This window comes from Apium graveolens, chromosome 9 (assembly GCF_009905375.1).
Source record: "Apium graveolens cultivar Ventura chromosome 9, ASM990537v1, whole genome shotgun sequence".
Taxonomy (NCBI): domain Eukaryota; kingdom Viridiplantae; phylum Streptophyta; class Magnoliopsida; order Apiales; family Apiaceae; genus Apium; species Apium graveolens.
The window spans coordinates 245224325-245243884 of NC_133655.1; positions in this window are offsets into that span (position 1 = coordinate 245224325).

The window sequence follows — 19560 nt, forward strand, 5'->3', positions numbered from 1 at the left end:
GGAGTTTATAATTGAGAACGTAACGCTAGCGAGTAGCGTGGCATGTATATATTTTAGACCGAGGATCGATCAGTAAAAATTGATGAAAACCCGGAAGTATTCCGGATGTGCTTATTTAAGAATATTAACGCTATAGTAGAGCGTGATGTATAAGTCGTAAGACCGAGAGTCGGTCAGTTTTGTTTTATAAAATATAAACCTGGAAATCATCCCGGTGATATTATAGGACGATTATAAGTCCATAATAGTACATTTTAAAGGGACTCAACGTTCACTTACGAAATATTAAAATACCTCGAACTTTTATTAACACGATTTCCAAAGACCGTATTCCCTCAACTATACTTTATCGTCCGAACAAGAATTATTTATCTACTAATCATTTATTATAGGAGAAGTATTCTCCAACGCTTATTTATTCAAACCTGATTAATCATTAAAGATTATTAATTTCATAGACATAAACTAGTTGAGGAATATTATTTTAAATATTCTTTTACAAGAGTAAATTCATTCTAGGTTTAATTATTTATCGATCATCATTTAATTATTTATTATTTATGAAATGGTTTATTATTGATTTAAAAATCATAGATCCTGATTTAAAACATACTTTCTGATTTCGGAATATCATTCGAATAATTTCAGACCGTCGGTGAATATTATCTTGACTTATTTAATATTTTGAATACAGTTTCAAGGAGAAACTTTTCCCCCCTTATTTAATTATCAGTTGACAACGGTCAACTCAGATCCTTAGTACTTCCTCCGAAACTTTCGGAAGTACATATATATATATAAAGTAAAGCTATGCCTATCAACAAGCAAAACGCTTGGAGGAACTTCGATGTGGTTCGAATTCTCGAGATATGATATGATTTCTTAAAGGACAAGGGAGGGGTAGAATCCAAGTACTTCGTGTATTGGATAGACTACTGGTACCGTAGGAGGCGGTACAATATGTACCTATGGACCTGTGAAGTATGTGTATACCCGAAATGAGGACACATAGCCCGTATGCGGAAAGGGTGATAACCGATACGTGAAGGTGTCGTCCTTCTACTAGTAGAAAAGGTTACTTTTATCGCAGTACGACTGATCATCGTATGCGGTGGCTCCAACGAATGTTCTATTCTTCCAATTGGAATTGCGATGCAATACCGTAACCCAAGCCTAGGTGCTGGGTTTACTATTAAGGTATTCGCAGGTTAATAAAATCCACTAAAGGATTGTTTTCATAAGAAGGTGTGTATCACCAAGGAAAACTATTTTTGAAGAAAACGTATTTATCAAATATGATGTTTTACGTGAGTTTATCATACAATCATTTTCATACTGTACATTATTATGCTGGGCATTATAGCTCACTCTTGCTTTCTTTTAAATGACACAACACAACAGATAACCAGTATGCCGGTGTGGGACCTAGTCGCTTGCAGTCAGTCATGGGGAGGATCCCTGACAGCTTTGTATCAGGTGTGCTAGAGTATCAGATAGATATAAGATATCAGTCGTAATTATTGTAACTTTATGTAGAGGTTATAAATAATTGTTTGAGATCTTGTAAAGTACATTCGAGTGTAATAAAAGAAGATTACATCTTGTACGTCATTTCTAAGTCTATAACTTGTGTGTGTGAGTATGAGATTGGGGTATATGGATTATTGAATCAATACCAGGTTACACATGAGTGAAGAATGGCGTGACGACCCAGATTCCTGACCCCGGATTTGGGGGCGTTACAGAAATGGTATCAGAGCATTAAGTTATAGTACTCAGAAACGAGAGTGTTAGGAGTCTGTTTAGATACGAGATTTCGTAAGAGCTCATATAGAGTTCATCATTGGACTCCCAGATGTAGCCTCAATGTGTAGGTTAGGATAAGTGTATATTTGAGGTATTAAGGTATGACTAATGAGACCATTGGAGATTATCAGAATGATGAGAAGAAAAATTAGAATCATATTTGATTTGGCAAGGATATGGATGTAGAACTTGGAGCTGAGTCTCCAGAGCATTTGGGGTAAAGACGATATTACCAACATCATATGTAAATTTTGATAACACGAGCCTTGTTACCTGTAGTTCTGTGTAGGTTGCCCAAGAAGGGGCATCACATGTGAGAACCATAAAGTCTAATCATTAATATACAGTTGAGGTTATTGACCCAGACTAGTTGAAGGTGTCATTTTACCAATGAGAAGGTGAATATCGTATTAATAACGAATTCAGCAGAGATAGTGTCTGATATACCCTTGAGGATTTTTATTTCCATTAAGGAAGATTTGAATATAATATACAAATGTCATCGTAAGACAACTACACTACATGATATTATTAGTGCACTTAACATGAAGGGTTATGATGGTTTAGCTCAGAGATCGAGAGCATCGAGAATTGATGGCATGACTACAATTGGATGGCATAAGATTACAATGAGTGATAGTTCGATCTTAGAACCTTTTAAAAAGGATAGACCAGTGAGTCTAATGCATAATTCTTCGGTAGATATGATGTCAGAGGCTACGTATATATACACGTAGACCTCTAATATATTCGGTAACGTATGTTCAATTACACACACATGCCACTGAACTTATGGACTGCATTGAGATCCCTAAGAGATCTCTTTGATATGTTCCTAGGGGGAACTGGCCACTTATAGTTAGTAACAGATGCGTGTAGCAGGAAACTATCGGCTTAACAGATGTTTTTGGAATATTTCTGAGTGAGGTCTTCGAGGTAAAACACCAGAATGACAGATATACATACGACAGTCAAGTTAGTAAGCTATTTTAAAATGATGTTGAAAGAGAAAATAATTGAAACATGGAATTACGAAGAAGAAGAGGTGGGATCATCCTCAGATGGATAATGACGAGAGTTAGGATAATCAGTGAAATATTTTGGCACCTACTCACTGTCACGTTACTCCCTCCAAATTGTTGATCATTTGTATTGCCTTGATCAGTCATATCAGGCAATCCTTTTCGTTCCCTACTTTGAACTTCTGATGTGACCATCTTGAATAGTCTTTCTCTGCATCAGGACTTGTTCAATTTTTTAGTTAATCATGAACTTTCATTCATAGATTATGATCTTCTTGTTCGACTCAGAGCTATTTATACTTCATTTCAATTATCCAAGAGTTTTATATATATATATATATAAATTTTCTCTCAATTCATCGATGGATATTCATAATGAGTATCTTCAACTGATTCTTCTTTCTTACTTACTCTTCTCAGTCGAGATTGTAAATATCTAACAAATTGTTAAAAACATGGATGATCTAATATCCATATATTTCTCGGGAATCCTTTTCCTCTAATCGGGATGAAATTATATATTGAACTTTGAAATCATAGTAAGGGTATCAATTTGATATTGGTATTCCGATTCAACTCTATTTAAAGATCTGATAAAGTATGTGAACTAGGGCACCTATGAGTGTACCCTTTATTTGGAAAGAAATATTTGATAAGAGGCTATCGATTATTCCGATGCCAAGACCACTCGATTCAGAGTTATAATTGTCTTTCTCGACCCAATTTAAAAACTCTTTATTTCAAAATCGTCATCCAGGTAGCCACAATTTCTTCAGTGGTTACGATGTTGAGATTTTTACAAACAAACTGAAATATGCCTAGTTGCATATGTTCTCATGAATGACTAGTTAATTGTCCTAACTAGTCAAAATTTTAATTAATACGATAAAAGCCTAGCTAATCATCTTAGCTAGTTGCTATGGGCCAAACCAATTGTGCTGGCCATTTTCTTAGCCGGTTGATAATATTGCTTGATATGGACTAGTTATTATTTTGCTAGTTCCACTTCTAATAAAATTTTGATTATTCCATAGTGCATTATATATGCCATATTTAATTGTTGACGAAATTTTCAAAGAATGATTTAATTGAGACCTAACTAGGTCGCCCACTCAAACGAGAATTCACATTCAGTTTTATGAAATATTTTGTTCATGAAATATTTTATTCTTTCGTTTGTATAACGAATACCCAATTAAAATTACAAAATGATTGAAGAACAATATACTTCCTTATTTATTAATCATTGGATAAAATTCTTTCTTTCAAAATAGCACCTCTTTGAGACCTCAATGGTTAACCTTTGGTTGAGGATGTTATTCGATATTTCTTTCATTTTTTTCGAGAAGAAAAGTATTCATTTAATGGAAAAATCTTACAAGTATCATTCGTATGATGTTATTATTCAGCAATCATTGCTTTCAATGGATATTCTCCATAATATCACAATATAGAATTCTAAGGACATGGAAGGATAATCCTTGTTATATTCTTCCTTCCAAGTTATAAATCTTCTGAGTGTTGCGACTCTTTTATTCAGAGCTCATTATTTGTTCAGATGTCAGATTTTGAAATATTGTTAAGAATGTCTAAATTTCATTGATATCGTGAAAATCATTTTTTCAAGGCTAATTTCCTTCCCAACAAAGAGAGGTATAGTTGAGAACCGATTGTTGTAATATGAGACTGAAAGCTAAGTTCTATGATGGTACAATCGGAGCATCATGATGAGTAAGTTGTTTTAAAAAAAGGGGAAATACCATGTTTAGTTATTATCATATGTATCTTTAAGATGGTTATAGAAGAACGAAAATAGGGATACGACGTGATTATTGAGGTACACTTTTATGAAACATTATCGGGAGAGGTGCTAATACATTCGGGGAAAACCAAACATGTATGAATTTGAGGAATAAGATTTTCAAGAATTGAAGGCAAGGTTAGTAGCAATCCCGTACTAGAATTACTCGACGATAAAAATAGGATATTGCGTGAAGTCTAATGATATGTCTACGCAGCTTAAGGACCATGACATAAGGCTTCCTAATAATAATCTAGAATAATTGCGATAAGGTTCAGACTGAAAGGGACAAGGAGTTTACTTATGAGAAAATTTTGGATTTTTTTTACACTGAATACGAGATAGAGGCTATAGTCAAATTGATCAAAGGTCATGATTAAGAAATATATTATCATCAAGGAAAGGCCAATGTGGTGGCCGACACTTTAAGTAGGAAAAGATATGTCGAGGATGACAAAACTCAGAATAACTGATGAGAAGGATCGCATGAAAAGAACGCTTTATTACTTAACAAGAAGACTTAAAGATGCCTAAAAACGTAAACAGATATTAGTCGTGACAGAATATGAAATGGGATGTCATCGAGTAGGTAAGTAAGTATTCGACATAGTTGGAAAATGAAAACGGAAAGGCGAGGGTTAAAATTTTGGCGATTTCGACTTGTAGATGACCCAAATAGGAGTAAGAGTTAATTATAATAAATTTTGAAGGAGGATTATCAAGAACCAAGTTAGCCGTCGTGTTAATTGAGGATTTTGGGTGATAGATTAAATAAGACCGCTTACTTTATTATGCAAACGATAGATGTCCACTCTACAAAATTGATATGAACACGGAAGAGATAACTGGGACAGAGAGACCCTGTGACGACTGCGCCACGCAAGTACCCAAGATTTAATTAACGGGACTATTTCCCAAGATATTTTGCGAAAAAGAACGGACAGAGGAATGACTTAGGGTTCTCAAATCGACAAGTAGAATGAGAGGACTATCCTGACCATTGAAGATACGTCTAACGGCTTACCTTTTATTTGGAACGGTTTGGGGAATCGCCTATTATTGACAAATAATTCATGTAGATGTACTTACCATGCTAGCATACGAAAAATATTCGCCGATATCCCTTACGAAGGACAACGTGAAAGAGAAGGATGTCATTGTCAGAACTGATAAAAGGCAAAGAAGATCGTATACACTCTATAAAGACCAATAGTAGCAGGTACCAATAAACGTGAATACGTCTAAGGCGCTAGCGAGAATAACAAGTACGACCCAGAAGATGTCGTAGTACTGTAGATATTATATGGTAAATGATTAAAGAAGTCCGACCGATGACGGAAGCTAAATGTTGCACGATCCTAAAACGTGCCGATCAATTGCATATGAAATGGTGCTTCCTTCAAGATGGCAACAGGACGATGACGTGCTTTACATTACTACGGGAAGAAATGTTAAATCTGGCGCTAAGCGTGTAGTAGGAGACGAGCGTGTAGAAATGCAACGAGAACTTCTTACATGACTTAATCGACAGAGAGGATGCACCAAAATGGGAAAACATTAAGGAATGAAACTCTATCACTAGTAGGAGCGATGTAGGGGAAACAAATAAGTTGAAGGATGATTCCAAACACTAGAAGATGCGCTAATCGTCCATGTTATCAATTTTTAAGGGAAATGAAGTGGCCAGTTGACGTTAATCGAATTACCGACAATAACGAGTTATCATGCGTGCATTGGAATGACTACAAAGCTTGTACGGAAGAAAGAATCGTTCTTTCTTAGGTTGAGAAGAAATTGGTAAGCGGAGGGTAATGCACTGTAGTTGAGTCAACAAACCAAAGGAATTCCTAGAACTTATTAGAACCCGGCTAGTGGCAGCCCAGGATGAACAATAGAGATATGCGAACCAGAACTATAAAGACAGAAAGTACGAAGTAGCGGACCAAGTATTGTTTAAAGTACCTCCCGATGAGGGAGTGATGGGATTCAAAAGGGAAAGGAATGTTGAACCCAAAATTTATTGGACCAGTTGAAGAATTAAAGGACTAAGAAAGTTGGCTTATAAATTAGCACCATCGTCGAACGTTCACCAAGTTTATAACGAGTACCACGAATCGAGGTTAGGAAATTTAACCATCAAAACCAAACATATGATGGAAAATGAGCTAATAAACTCGTAGCCAGACTTAGTGTATGTCGAGTAACGAGTAGAGGTCATAAGACTACAAGGACAGGTACCCGGAAATATATTGGATGGATGAGTAGAAATTTTATGAAAAGATCAAATACTGCAAGGTCAACGTGATAAATCGAGGTTGTCATGCGAGAAGCATATCCCTACCTGTTTCTGAACTGATTTTAAGGAGGGAAGACTGTAAAAACCCAAATTTTTGACATCGGTAAAAGACCTTTATGAATGGTAATATAATAACTTGAATTTTTGAGACCCTGTAAAACGTTTAATGAATAGTAACCCTGATGGACGAGAAACACTTTTGAGCCCACACTATGTAGTGCATGAGAAAATGAGTTTCGGAGTTGATATTACGATTATACGTACCAAATGAGTGTATGTAAACACTATTAGTTTTCGAAGAAAATGAACTTTGAAAAATGACCGTATTTACGACTCATCGAGGATTACAGGAATCACAATATAATTACAAGATTAAAACCCTACGGATTTATATTCAAGTATGATAATTAAAAATATAAGGAATAAATGCGAAAGGAATTACGTCGTAAATCATTTACGAGTAAGTATTACGAAAACGTTTAAACAACCGAGGGAACGCGTAAACGATTAAATAAACGTAATGCACTAACTAAACCATGGTAAGAATGTAACCATGGTTACTTTATCAAATAGTAAGCTAACCATAGGATGATCAAGCAAGCTATCCAAATAATGTGCTAAGGAAGCTAACACAAGTAGTTTCTAGGAAGCTACCTAAGATTTGTCCCCAAGATTTGCAACAAGAATAAACCTAGGATTCAACCTAGGAGAATAGAAATCAAATGCAAGATCTCACACCCCATTTCCTAGAAGCAGCCTAGCAAAGTAACCAAGCTAAGCAACCAAGGAAAGCAAGTATAAATACCCCCCTACACATTGTTCCATTCGGTCATTGAAGAAAAAAGGGAGAAATCCAAATTCAAATCTCAAAATCTAGCAATGGTAAAATCATCCCATTAATTCTCAAGCCTCCTAGAAATTAAACTAAGGTAAGAAAATTCTTTCATCTCTTTTTATCAAGGTTTGATGGGTGAAATAAAATCAAGAAACTCACTAGTGAATAGTATGAATAGTAACCTCTCTTGGGTTTCTTGATTTCAATGGTGGTTTTAGGTTCCAAAAATCATACCAAGCACTTCCAAGCCTCCACCATCCTCAAGAACACATCTCAAGCTTTCAATAAAGGTAAAAATCTTTGGCCCAACCTTATTTAATATTCATTTTAAGATCCATTTAGTATGTGGTAGTAAACTTAGTTAAATGAGTGGTATTGATGAAATCTTGGTGTTTAAGTTAAATAGATTAAGGTTGATTGTTGTTGCCTCAAGAACATGATGTTCTTGAGAGTATTTTGTGTGTTAATGATGAAATGATGATTGTTGGTGGTTGTGTTAAGAGTTAGGGCCTAAACGAAACCCCGATCGTAAACGTAACTCCGTTAAAACCAACGAATCGTAACTTTAAGTTTCTGCAGAAAGTCCCGAAGTTGTAAACTGTAGTTTCTTGAAAAATAATCCTTGATTATAATAGAAAATGTTATAAGGATCGTTTAGGCGCTTGAATCGCTTGATTCCGATTTACGGATCAAAAGTTATGGCCGTTTTACTAAAAGTTATTTACGCGACAAAAACTGCTACGAATTACGAACTTTGAAAATATAAAGGATCAACTTAAGAATGTTAATGAATCATGAAATTTTTACAGAGAGTATTATTTTGAGTTTCCTAACTTCCATAAAAATTTCAAGTGCAAATATTGATTTTTCAGTTTTATAAAAATGTCAGAGCCGAGACCGCGCGAGTAGAAATCGTAAGAATCCATAAGCGGAGCTGACGACGATAATAAGAATGAACCTAAGATACTTATAAAAATGAAGCGACCATAATGTGAATAATGACTGAAAGGAATAATAAGGGTAGTATAAGTCGAGAGGGTGCATAATAAGTAGCACATGAGTGCGAGTCGCCTTAAATTAAAATGGGACGTAACAAAACAAATTATGTTTATGATTATAGATTTCCGAGCAGAACCTAGAGCATCCTCCACCGCGAGATACCCGGGCAAGTTTTCAAACCCTACCTTTTAAGAACTGTTGTGTTGTGAATATTTTAAAAAACTGTGATATATGCATGAGATTGCTTTAAACTGTTTTACGAAGTTTGAGATGAATTACATTACTCAATTGTTGATAATTTCTAGTATATGTTCATACCGAGTTCGAAATGTTACATTTAGACCGAGAGTCGGTCAGTGTTATCTTATAAAAACCCGGAGGTATCCCGGAGGAGTTTATAGTCGAGAACCTAACGCTAGCGAGTAGCGTGGCATGTATATATTTTAGACCGAGGATCGGTCAGTAAAAATTGATGAAAACCCGGAAGTATTCTGGAGGTGCTTATTTAAGAATATTAACGCTATAGTAGAGCGTGATGTATAAGTCGTAAGACCGAGAGTCGGTCAGTTTTGTTTTATAAAATATAAACCCAGAAATCATCCCGGTGATATTATAGGACGATTATAAGTCCATAATAGTATGTTTTAAAGGGACTCAACGTTCACTTAAGAAACATTAAAATACCTCGAACTTTTATTAAAACGATTTCCAAAGACCGTGTTCCCTCAACTATACTTTATCGTCCGGACAAGAATTATTTATCTACTAATCATTTATTATAGGAGAAGTATTCTCCAACGCTTATTTATTCAAACCTGATTAATCATTAAAGATTATTAATTTCATAGACATAAACTAGTTGAGGAATATTATTTTAAATATTCTTTTACAAGAGTAAACTCATTCGAGGTTTAATTATTTATCGATCATCATTTAATTATTTATTATTTATGAAAGGGTTTATTATTGATTTAAAAATCATAGATCCTGATTTAAAACATACTTTCTGATTTCGAAATATCATTTGAATAATTTCAGATCGTCGGTGAATATTATCTCGACTTATTTAATATTTTGAATACAGTTTCAAGGAAAAACTTTTCCCCCCTTATTTAATTATCAGTTGACAACGGTCAACTCACATCCTTAGTATTTCCTCCGAAACTTTCGGAAGTACATATATATATATATATATATATAAAGTAAAGCTATGCCTATCAACAAGCAAAACGATTGGAGGAACTTCGATGTGGTTCGAGTTCTCGAGATATGATAGGATTTCCTAAAGGACAAGGGAGGGGTAGAATCCAAGTACTTCGTGTATTGGTTAGACTACTGGTACCGAAGGAGATGGTACAATATGTACCTATGGACCTGCGAAGTGTGTGTATACCCGAAATGAGGACACATAGCCCGTATGCAGCAAGGGTGATAACCGAGACGTGAAGGTGTCGTCCTTCTACTAGTAGAAAAGGTTAATTTTATCGCAGTATGACTGATCATCGTATGCGGTGTGGCTCCAACGAATGTTCTATTCTTCCAATTGGAATTGTGATGCAATACCGTAACTTAAGCCTAGGTGCTGGGTTTACTATTAAGGTATTCGCAGGTTAATAAAATCCACTAAATGATTGTTTTCATAAGAAGGTGTGTATCACCAAGGAAAACTATTTTTGAAAAAAACGTATTTATCAAATATGATGTTTTACGTGAGTTTATCATACAGTCATTTTCATACTGTACATTATTATGCTGGGCATTATAGCTCACTCTTGCTTTCTTTTAAATGACACAACACAACAGATAACCAGTATGCCGGTGTGGGACCTAGTCGCTTGCAGTCATGGGGAGGATCCCTGGCAGCTTTATCTCAGGTGTGCTAGAGTATCAGATAGATATAAGATATCAGTCGTAATTATTGTAACTTCATGTAGAGGTTATAAATAATTATTTGAGATCCTGTAAAGTACATTCGAGTGTAATAAAAGAAGATTACATCTTGTACGTCGTTTCTAAGACTATAACTTTTGTGTGTGAGTATGAGATTGGGGTCTGTGGATTATTGAATCAATACCAGGTTACACATGAGTGAAGGATGGCGTGACGACCCAGATTCCTGACCCCGGATTTGGGGGCGTTACAAGAAGCCAACACTAAACTTTCTCCATGTCTTTGGATGCAAATGCTATATTCTAAGGAATCAAACTGAGCTGCATGGAAAGTTTGATGCCAAAGAAGATGAAGGTATTTTTGTTGGGTATACAGTTGAAAAAGCATACAGAGTCTACAATATTAAAATCAATATTTTATATGGAATATGTATATGTTGTGTTTGATGATAATAAGATTGAAGGACTACAAGATGAAGGTTTCCACGAAAGCCTCAAATTTGACAATGTTGGGATGAACCGTGATGATAGTGATGATGAAAGTGATCAAGAAATAACCTCTAAGGATAATGCAGAAAAGTCAGCAACAAATGAATCACATAATTCTACATCCATCGAGAGACAAGGTGCATCATCCGTTGAAAGACAAACTGCATCATCCGTCGAAAGGCAAAGATCAACATCCATTGAGCCATCAATAGGAGTTAAAAGTCAATATAGATCACACATATAAAGGACCCCAACTTCAATTCAAAGATCCACAAACTCAGGGGGAGTTTCTTTCTAACGCCCCCAAATCCGGGGTCAAGGGATTTGGTCGTCACTATCAAACCTCAATCCAAAATAACCTGTTTAATCAATAAATAAATGCCAGCGAAAGATATTTAGCATAAATGACCCCACACTAATACAAGATCTTTTAAGATTACAGTTCTAGAAACAAGAATTCCAAATTCCACAAATAAATTTTTCTCTTTCTTTTAAAACTTTTTTTTCAACAATTCTCAATCTCAACACTTAACCCGCTAGTATAATTTCGAAAAGAAGTATACTAGGCCCAATTATAAAATACACAACTATAATATAATATAATATAATATAATATAATATAAACAACTTTATACAATAAAACTTACACTAGTCCGCAAACCCTGGACCAACCACCTTCCAAAAACTTCTTCTTTACTTCCTCGAATTACGTGGCTAAACAGCGCAAGTTAATCCTCACTGGAGGTTAAATTTGAAAACAGGCAAGTATGAGCGAAAGAAATGCTCAGCAAGTTCATTATAACATATAGATGGTCGTTTTGATATAAAACCGACATCTGCATTAGAGCAGAACATTTAAAATCATAATTACTGAATCTGAAAATTTATTAAAGAATCGGATAACTGTTTCTCACTGTATTCAAAACTCTTTTTGATATTTTTGAGCGAAATGATTCAGCTATACTTTGAATATCGACGATAATAAAACTCGCAAAACAGTGTTTACGAAAATATCGTAAACAAAAATAACCAGAAGCAATGATTATGGATTGAATCATAAACTTTCTTCAAAACCGAACTCTTGATATTAATACTCATTTTGTTGTCATATCAAATTAGATATCACTACGAACTTTGATGCTCACAACATCCCATACTGAAGTCAACACCAATCATCTGTACTAATACCACCTTTGATATTTAACAACAAACTAAGTATCCAAAAAATCAGAAACTGAATCAAAACTGCATTTCATCTTTTATCCGAAAACAAAATACTTAATAAATCATTCCGTATAAGATTATCAAAAGCAATATAATAATTTAGATTGGAATCCTCGAACGACGGTGTGTTGCCGCCGGTGATCAGCCGCGGAGCAACACTGGTATGCCGAAGCATATCCAACTAAACAAATGGGGCACCCAAGGCACATATCGGCCTAATGGTATTATATCCTATATACTACCTAAATCTCCGCTGGACCGCAACCACGGCCTCTTACGCAACCATCCAATCTTAAAACATTTTATTGAAAGGGGTCATAATACTCGACACCCTTATAAACTTTTATTCCCCCATTTATTTGGGCAGGAATACTCGCAAAACCAACTCATTTTTCTCAAAACCCAAAACATTTAAAAATCCATTCATTTGATAAGTAAAATCACTTAGCTATTCTGAACATAAAATAGCAGAAAAGTATTTGCATGATAATTCAGCGATATGTAAAACATTTATCTATTCTGAACTGAGAATATGGAAAGCAATACTTGCATAATAGGATTCAAAATAAATATCACTTGAACAATAATTGATGATAGAGATACTTGCCTTTGGGTTTTTAGCAGTTAGTCACACTCACAATGACACATCTATTTTGACCTTAGGTCTCAAAACATCACTGTCTTTCTTTTCAACAATTTACTGATATGCTGCTCCTGCGATTGCTAGAAGCCAGTTATCCAATACCATTCCATTCTTTATCCAATTTCTTGTCCTGATCAACTCGAATGATCCGCATCTATAATTAAAAGATATAACTTTAATCGTCTAAACAATAATTACTCGACGAACTGCGCGTCAAAACTCTATCGTCTACCTATACGATAGCCGACACATAAAGAAAACAGCCAAATACAAGACTTATGACCCACGTACGCATGCAATTCACATAGTATGTACACACATAACTCACGTATCACATAATTCATAGAACACATGACTTGGTTCGTCAAAACATTTGACTCGGCACTTTCAAAACTGAAATCGGGTCAAAAATACGACTTATCGATCAATAATCGACTCAGAATGACTCGTAAAACAAGTGACCTTTCGAAAAAAGAATTTGGGTCTCGAAAGTATTTTTAATGAGAGCAAAATATTTTTCTGAGTCTAAACGCGTTCGTTTCGTATTAAACGGACAAACAGTCTATTTATTATAAATAAAATAAGAATAAATCAAAACAAATTATAAATAATTGAATCAAATTATGAATTTCAAAAATAATAAAAGATAATAATTTGAAAACGAAATAAATATTTTAGAATTTTTTTCGAAATAACGTCTTTGTAAAACGGACTTTTCCCGGGGTCATAACCCCTCAAAATCAATCCCCAAACCAACACAATCCAATTGTACTCTAATAAAATCAATAAATTTAAAACACACAATAATTCATATTTGCACGTATAAACACGCCAGAAACGAAAAACCTGGCAAAAATCGACTTCTACAAAAACTTCTAAAAATTATGAAATAAATATATAAACACTAACATGCTATAATATACACAAGTACGAAGGCGGAATTTCAGAATCGTTACCCAAAATAAATTCTGATCACCCCGGAGAGAATATCTGATGTCCGGAAAATATCTCCAGAAAAATCCGAAATTAATAGCGATAGATATATACACACTGAGATGCCATGTGGAGTAATCAACATCGTCAAACTCCTTTTCTATGCCCTGAAAATAAATTAAAACGGAAAATATACTTTGAAAGGCATATGTCATAGCCTACTCGTTTATTCGAGTATTTAACTCAACTCAAATAAGAATGTAATAAGTAAATAGTGGATCTATCATCAGAGAGATCTCACAAAGTAATATCTGTCAAAGAATAAAGAAACATTGTTTATCTGCAGACTTGAAGATTCACTGGAAGAAGTTCAAGAATTTGATCATGCCTCAGTGATATAAATCAAGATCGTGGATTTAATCAAGTGACAAAGATCTCGTCAGGGTATCATTTATTACAAGGATTCAATCAGAATATCAAAGTCAAGACATGAAGAAACGTCACGGAAGTTAGTCACTCATGAACCAGACAGTACATCGAGTGTCAGCATTGAAGTGGCGGAATTGATTCATAAGTCTCAGTGACTTTCAGAAGATTGTCAGAAGAATGGATGCTGCTCAGGGTTAGTATTAATTCTCTATTAATTAATTAAGTCATATAATTTAATTAAGAAAATAAATTATATCTGCAAAGATTAATTTATTGATTAATTGAATTAAATTGATTAATTAATTTAGAATTAATATTAAGGATTTACAAGATTTTAATTGGTTTAAAATCTGCTTAAATTCAACAAGACAATTCATTTGAACTAGTATGACAATCGGTATGACAATTGATAGTCATATCGAAAGTCATGCCAATATATTTAATTGTCTTATTAGAATTTCTGTTTAGATTAAAATCTGTTATTAATTCAGCAAGACAATTTATTTGAACTAATATGACAATCGGTATGACAATCAATAGTCATACCGAAAGTCTTGCTAGCTCATTTTAATTGTCTTGCTAGTTGTAAATTTTGTCATACCGAAAGTCTTGCTGGCCAAAGAGATTGTCATGCCAGTACATTTTTACATTCGGCAGTTTGATAAAAAGGAGCAGAAGTCTGTTATTTCACAATCAATAAAACAGAACACAAACTCAAGAACAAAAGAAAAAGGAGCACAAAAATATTTCATCTCATCTGCAACTTCAAGATCAATTTCTAGATTGTAAAGTTAAATCCAATCAACTAGAAATACTTATCTTGTTCTTGTGTATCAATCTAGCGGATTAAAATCCCTAGAACTTAATCTCAAATCGCATTTAGCATTTGATCTTTTAATTACAAAAATAGAAAAAGTTCATGTCGAATTTATTCTAGATTTGTAATAATTGATTTGAGATTAATCCCTTGTAACCGATACCGTAGTTGTAACACCTTTCAAGTTTAATAAAAGTTTTATTTAACTTGAATTTTGTTTCACAATTTTATTCCGCATTTTATTCGACTAAACGGTATTGTTTGCATTCAACCCCCCCTTCTACAAACAAATTGGGACCTAACAATTGGTATCAGAGCCTTCTGATTAACGTACAAATCTAGATCCTAGACTTTTGTGTTTCTTTCACTTCTTGAATTTTTTTATTCACTCAAAAAATTCATAATGACTACACAAAAAGTTGGAACCGTTAAAATTCCACTTTTCGATAAAGAAAATTATGTTATGTGGAAGAAGAAGATGCTACTGTTTTTACAGGTTGCTAATCCCAAATATTTGCAAGTGTTGAAGAAGGGTCCAAAAATTCCTATGGTTATGGAACCAGAAGTAATAGAAAATGATGTGGTGATCACCAAAGCGAGAACTTATGTGAAGGATCCTGAGGACTTCTCTCCTGCTGAAATAGAAGAAGCTTCCCTGGATGCTAGCCTTCAATTAATCTTAGTAGATTCCCTTAATCCCCTGATGAATAGACATGTGATGAATTGTAAAGATTCCAAACATATCTGGGAAACTATTGAGATTATTAATGAAGGCACAGAGAAAGTTAGGGAGAACAAACTAGAAATCCTAACCTCTGAGTATGAATACTTTAAATCCAATCCAGGGGAAGGAATCACTGAAGTGTTTGAGAGGTACAATGCATTGATCAACAACCTGAACATTAATGGTAAATACTATTCCATCAGGGAGGTCAATAAAAAGTTCCTTTTAACACTGCCAACTCATCTCGAACATAGAATCACTGCCATAAGAGAAGCAAGAGATCTGAGTGAGATTTCTTTGGAAAGGCTCTATGGTGTGTTAAAGACTTATGAGTTGGAGCAGATTCAGCAGAAGGAAGTTTACGGGAAAGGAAGAGTGGTCAGCACGTCTACTGCTCTAGTAGCTGATGAACAACAACAACAACCATAATATCAACAACAATCTCAACAGTCAGAAAGAATGGTACAGTCTTCCAAGGTTGAAGATAATGTGATAGTAGCAGAATTTGATTCTCCTACTACAAATCAATCAGGAGATGATTATTATTCCTTGGAAGAACTGGAGCAATTGGAGGATGAGTCAATGGCCCTGATTGTCAAGAGATTCTCAAATGTCAGATTCAAAAGGAATCCCAAGTTCAAGTACAAGTCCAACTACAATAGATTCCAGAAAGGTGGATCTTCATCCTCTAACACCAGCAGTGGTGGGTATAAAACAGGGATGGTTGATCGAAGCACCATTCGATGCTTCAACTGTAATGAGTTGGGACACTTTGCCACAGAATGCAGGAAGCCAAAACAAGCCAGGAAGAACTCTTACGATTATAATCAGAAGAGTAAATCTGAAAGGGCGTACCTGGCAAAGGGAAGAAGCTGGGATGATACTGACAGTGAAGATGAAGAAGTTGGGAATCTTGCTCTCATGGCTAGTAATGCAAGCACCTCATCGTCAAGAAAAGAGGTAAAATTTAATGATGCTGAATTAGTTTATCATCTAGGAGGTTCCTTAGATTGTGCTCGTCGTGATAATGAATTGTTAAATCAACAAATCAAAGACCTTGAGAAAGAGGTCAATGAATTAAGACTTGTGCACATTAATCAAGATAAACTAAAAGAACAAGTATCTTTTCTAGAGAATAGAGTTGACTGTTATAGACAACTCGAAACTATTCTCAAAGACAAGATCACCGGTCTTGAGGCTAAGGTTAAAGGTTACTTTAATTCTTGTTCGAAGTCCAAAGAGTTTTACAATAAGCAAGCTGTTAATCAAACACATGGAATAGGTTATGATTACAATGCTGCTATTGGAAAATTAGGCATAAACTCCCCTCCTCATGTATGTGCTAAAGGCAGGGAAGTACCACATGTGCTTAAGGGTGTTGATGAACCCCTCTATAAAGAATCAATTGCTGAACCATTTGATGAGACCTCTTTTATTATTCAGGAAGAAATCCGTGCTGAAGATAATGCTAATGAGAAAGCTGTCTCCAAGTCAAGTGTGTCAAAAGTTTCAGTCAAGGTTGTAAAAGCAACTGAGACTAACTCAGACACACATGAGTTGGATAACACAAATGCCATGTCTACCATGCATAAGTTGCCTATTGTTAATCCTTCTCATAAAGCATGTGGTGTTCCTGATTGTATGTCTTGTGCTTTTAATCTGTTGTTTGCTTATTTTAATGGTAAGCATGTTTTTAATGATAAGACTACTCCTCGTCAGCATGTGAATAATAGAAAGCATGATAGGTCTAAGACTGCTAGTCCTCCTAAAGCTAGAAAGGAGACATTTGTGCCTAAGCCTAAACAGAAATTTGTCAAGGCTGTTCACAAGGTCAAATGTTCAGTCATTGAGAACGTTGAGAATATTGAAATTAAGAATGTTGTTTTGCCTGATAAAGGCCAATTTTACAAGTATGCCGGACCCAGCCAAGCTTGGGTTCCGAAGAAGGTCTAATCCATTTGTATTGCAGGGCATTAAACAGGTACAACCGGTAGTGTGGATTCTTGACAGCGGATCGTCAAGACATATGACCGGAGATAGAGCCCTGCTATCAAATGTGGTTGAGAAAGCTGGCCCAGTGGTTACCTTTGGAGATAACAGCAAAGGTTTAACGGAGGGATATGGCTGTTTGCTAGCTGGAAATGTTATTATTGAAAATGTATATGTTGTGCAAGGACTTGAACACAATCTGCTTAGCATTAGTCAGTTCTGTGACAACGGCTACAATGTTTTATTTGACAAGCTGAAGTGTCAGATTCTGCACAAGAAAAGTGAAAAACCCTCCTTAATGGGAATCCGGAAAGGAAATCTGTTCGTAGCTGACATGAACTCTGGAAGCAATCTTGAAGTCAATTGTTTCTATGCAAAGGCATCGTCAGATGAGGGTTGGCTATGGCACAAGAGACTTTCTCATCTCAATTTCAAAACAATGAATTCTCTTGTCAAAAGAGAATTGGTAAGAGGTCTGCCTCAGCTGGAATTCTCTCCAGAAGGACTATGTGAGGCTTGCCAGAAAGGAAAGTCAAAGAAAGCAAGTCACAAAGGCACTGACATATCTTCCATAACTGGTGTTCTGCAATTATTGCACATGGATTTATTTGGTCCAGTTAATATCCTTTCTATGTCAAAGAAGTGTTACTGTCTTGTGATAGTTGATGACTATTCCAAGTATACGTGGGTTTTATTTCTTCACTCTAAGGATGAAACACCACAAGTTGTGATTGATCATATCAAGATGATTGAGTTAGATTCTAACGTCCCTGTTAGAGCAATAAGGTCAGATAATGGGACAGAATTCAAGAATGCACTTCTCAATGGATTCTGTACAGACAAAGGGATTACCAGACAATTTTCAGCTCCTAGAACCCCTCAGCAAAATGGAGTGGTAGAAAGGAAGAATCGTACATTGATTGAAGCTGCAAGAACGATGTTAAGTGAATCAGGTCTTCCAATGTACTTTTGGGCTGAAGCTGTCAATACTGCATGTTATACTCAGAATCGAACTCTAATCAACAAAGACTTCATTAAAACTCCTTATGAGATTTTGAATGAACAGAAACCTTCTATCAAATACTTTCATGTATTTGGTGCCAGATGTTTCGTGCTCAAGGATGGAGATGATCGTCGTGGTAAGTTCGAGGCAAAGGCATATGAGGGTATTTTTATTGGATATGGAAGAAGATCATATAGAGTGTATATCATTGATTAACATAAAGTAACTGAAAGTGTCAATGTTACATTTGATGACACTAAACTCCCTAGTATCCAAACTGAAGATCCTTCTGAGAAACTGAAGTTTGATGATACGTCAGATTCAGAATCAGAACATGGTCAAGAACCTGAGGTTGTTGCTGGTGAAGAACCTGTTAATCCTGATGATACTCAAGGTAATAGTGATGAAAACTTTGGCAATAATGGAGATACCACTGCTACCGACGGAGAATCTTCAAGTCAACATGGCAACAACTCAGGGGGAGATGCTGAAGGATCATCTAGTAGGACACAACATCACAATGAATTTCAAGGCGAATCATCAAGATCAAATCTTCCAAGACAGACTGTCTGGAATAAAGCTCACCCTTTTGAGTTGATTATTGGTGATCCAGATGTTGGAGTCAGAACTAGACGTGCTACTCAAAATGAGTGTCTGTTCT